This window comes from Microtus ochrogaster, chromosome 1 (assembly GCF_000317375.1).
Source record: "Microtus ochrogaster isolate Prairie Vole_2 chromosome 1, MicOch1.0, whole genome shotgun sequence".
Classification (NCBI taxonomy): Eukaryota; Metazoa; Chordata; class Mammalia; order Rodentia; family Cricetidae; genus Microtus; species Microtus ochrogaster.
The window spans coordinates 125,388,434-125,392,510 of NC_022009.1; positions in this window are offsets into that span (position 1 = coordinate 125,388,434).

A 4,077-nucleotide genomic window follows, 5' to 3' on the forward strand; every position below is an offset into this window, starting at 1 on the left:
TTGAACCTAATAGGGTCATTAGAAAATTCATGAAATATCAAAGTCCAGACTCTAGTTCCTGGAAATAGTCTATGCCCCTAAGATTGACTTTCACAATGAGCTCCCAGAAGAATGCCGGTCAAGTGGTCTCACAGGAGCCAATCTTTATTTACTTATCAGTATCTCTGGACACCCCTTTCAAAACATTCTTGAGATTCATACTGTTTGGAAAAGGAGAAAGAGACTATGTGGAGACAGGGGCTCCCAGGGGCATGAGGCCTTGGCTTTGGCCTCAATACGCTTTCCCCTGGAGAAAAGCTCAAAATCATTGTGTAGCTGAGAGGCAAAGAAAAAAATGTGGTCAGCCTTAAATGGACACAGGCTTTGATTTTCTATATCATTTGTCATTATACCATTAAGTGCACAAGCAAATGACTGATGTATTAATTTGAGAAATAGGAGCTATTAGCACTCTTCTGCAATCTAAACATGTATGGTTACAGTTGGTCTATCTTAGGGAGTCTGGTTATCACCTTAGACCTAGAGAGTGTTCCCACGCCCCAGAGCCTTAAAGTTCATGGACATTAAGGGGTGAGTCAGCAGAAAGAGAAGGGGGCTCTTGGGGTCTTAGACAGTATGTTGTGACTATAGAATTCCTACACAAGTCTTAGCAAGGGAATGATGCCTGTGGAAAGTGAGCAGGGAGTTCTCAGCTGTGACAGAGGCGTTCTCCCCTCAGGGAATCAATAACTTGGAGGGCTATAATGCCAATAATGGTCACCAAAGGCACGCCAGGCCAGGGGCTTCTGAGTCATTTATCCCACAAAACAGTGGAAGGTTGAGGTTCAGAAAAGAGTTTTATTATAGGTGAAAATGTAGGAAAAAGGAGGTGAGCAGAGTTCTTGTATAGCAGGAGTGGACCCCAAGAAAGAGGCATCATTGAGGGTGCCACTCTAAGAGTTAATAAGGCTTTACAGGGCTGAAGCATGGGAGCAGGCTGAGCTGCTCAGGCTAGTTGCCCCACCCAGCGGTGTTTATACATCGCTCTATCCCTTGTCTACACTGGAGTTTGGGGCACACCTTCCAGAGCCAATGAAGTATCTGAGCATACTCAGCTTCCAGGCAGCTACTCTTACCAAAGCTGCTGTACAAAAGGAGAAGATAAGATAAAGGCAAGCAACCAGAGCAGGAACTAGAGCCCTAAACGCTCAGATATTTCTGACCTCTGCACCAAAGACAGAACCGGTTGTCAAGGACAAGATCTGAACGCTTTATCTTTGAGGCCCCTGTCCATAAACGACCTGACTAGTTTCTTCTGTCTTCACCAGAAAGATGTGTGCTCTGTACATCAGTGGCTTTCTTCACACTGGGTCCCCAGTTTTACATGATTGGATCAAGGGTTTTTTTGTTTTGTTTTGTTTTTCTTTGTTTTGGTACAAATAAACGAGAGAAGAAGGCTGATTGGTCTCTCCTGGGTCTGAGAGTCCCTACCCACAGCACTCAATAAACCACAGCTGGGGAGAAGCGGGACTAAAGCTGGAATTTGCTCCTTGTGCGTTTGCGTATAGGCACCTATGTTTGGAAGGGGTCCATGTTTGGCTTCACGCTGTGCTGCTGCTGTTGACACAACATTCTGAAGTTTGCAATTTAATTTTGCATTGGACCCCATGAAATTATGTAGGTAGCCTTGGAATTTAGTAGTGGTTCAGTTCAGCAATCTGTAACATGGGGGTGGGGACTGGGGATGGGGAAATAGTTCCCAAGAGCAGTGGATAGATTGCAACCTGTAACAAACTGTACAAAACAGTAAGGCCACAGAAACAGAAACCAGTTACTGTCCTCCAATAATCTCACAGTCTAGAAGGACAGACTTTCTTTTCAAAATTTCCATTTTCCAATCCCTGGAAAATCAAGTGAATATTGAGCTTTGGAAAGAATGGAAAATTCTAAATGCCATAGGAAAATGGTAAATAGAGGAAGAAAAATACCCACAGAGAGGAATGTTATAAACATACGTGCTCATGTATGACTATAGGGTTTGACAACAAAAGTGGTTCCATTTGAGTACAGGGTCCACACTCTAAACTGTCAAAGATGTTCTAACAAGGTCTGTAATGAAGGGGACAGAGTAAGCCCTAAAGTGCTGCTGAGTGCCTCTTAGGGATTCCACAAACTTCTATGCATTAGGAAAAGAAGCTGAGCAGAAAGAAAGGGAAGACTGGGAGGAAGGAAGCAGGCAGGTTGACCATGTTCGATTTTTCAAAGTGCAATGAGGTTCTCCGAAAAGTCAGCCGGTAGCAACTGTAAAATGAAGGGTAAGCCATATTTAGAGCAATAAATTTTATGAAATGTTAATCTGGTTTACTCTTAGAACTCCCTTTTTCATTATTATGTTTAATACCAAACACTAAAAAATTAATCAGGAAATTCCATCTGGCCAACAATTTCAATTTATGAAATTCCTTTTCCTGCGGAAGATTAAAAGCAATCCCTTGGAGTAATCTGAGCATTCCAAGACAGCCCCCAAACAGCCTGAACAAAGACTCTAGAGTGTCATTTTCTTTTTTATTGGAACATCTTTGAGTCACTTGTAATCTATAAATAAACTTGCATTTTACAGAAATTCCTCTACAAAAAGCAGTGCCATGCTTGGAATTCAACATATGAGACTATTTTTAAAGAAGTGTTTTGATTTTTAAGAAGCTAATTATGGACCCCACATAACACAGGAGTTATAACTTGGATTACTACAAGTTTTGCGTTGCTTCACAACCCTTTAAAATAATTCTTTTATATCCACACCTAATATCAAGTGCAAGTCAAGGTTAATTAAGGATTTTACTGGTTATGGCTGCTCTGGTCTAAAGTAAGAAAATGGAGTAATCTTAAATCAATGGTTAGCATCATATATCGAGAGAGAGAGAGAGAGAGAGAGAGAGAGAGAGAGAGAGAGAGAGAGAGAGACCTACTTTTAAATCCCTTGGGCTTCCCAAGGTGTAACACGAGAATTTATCTAGTAATAAAATTAAATATTTGTGACAAAGATACTCAAATAAAGAAAAGGACAAAAGGAATTTGGGGAAGGAAGTAACCTTCCTCTTTCCAGAGAGGCATGTTCAAATATAAATAAAAATATATAAAAAGTGATGTTAGAAACACTGAAAACTGGGCCTAGATGGATCTGGCCAAATTGAAGGCCAATCTTTGTATCAAAAGAGAAGGGTTGTTGTGCAGATCGGGCTGCTGAGAACGCCCATGCTTGGACCCATTGCAGTCATCACCGTGTATAAGAAGACACAGATGAGAGGACTGGGAATTTTCATATTTTGAAATCCCATGCTTCAGCAAGTAAATGTTCACTGCTCTTTTTTAACAGCATGTGGCTTAAAACTGCAGGAAGGGAGAAAGCAATTCAAGGAAGAAATTTATTTCTGCCTCCGTCTTAATTGACAAGGATTAAATGCCCAGATACAATCAGGGTTTTGCCCTAGAAAGAAAAAGAGTAGTTTTCTTGGAAGAAATCCTGTGCAGTGAAACAGACATCACTGCAGTAACCAGCGGCAGAACAGCCCTCAGACAGATACTCAACTCTTGTAACAGAAACTAATTGATTTTCTGTAATTTGGCCTGTGTTGCCAAATTATATTTCAGACAGAGTGAAAATTACCACTTCCAAGCTTGCTGTTTCTTGACAATTGAAAATGAGTAACAATATTTTTTTTCAAAGAATAAAAAGGAAACACAGCATTTGATTCTATGGTGCCATACAAATCCAACAAAAACATGTACTCCAACTTCTTTTTCAATCTCAAGAAGAACTTCTGTTAACTTACAGAGTACAATGCATTTGATCCACTGTATGCCCAAGTCAATGCAAAGGGGTGTATCATTCTGAAACAAACAACACTTCATATCTGTGTTGGATAAGTATAGCAGAAGATTTTAGAAGGAGATTTAGAGAAAGGAAACATATATCAACAAATAAAGAATACTGGGGCTGGAGAGATGGCTCAGTGGTTAAGAGCATTGCCTGCTCTTCCATAGGTCCTGAGTTCAATTCCCAGCAACCACATGGTGGCTCACAACCATCTGTAATGA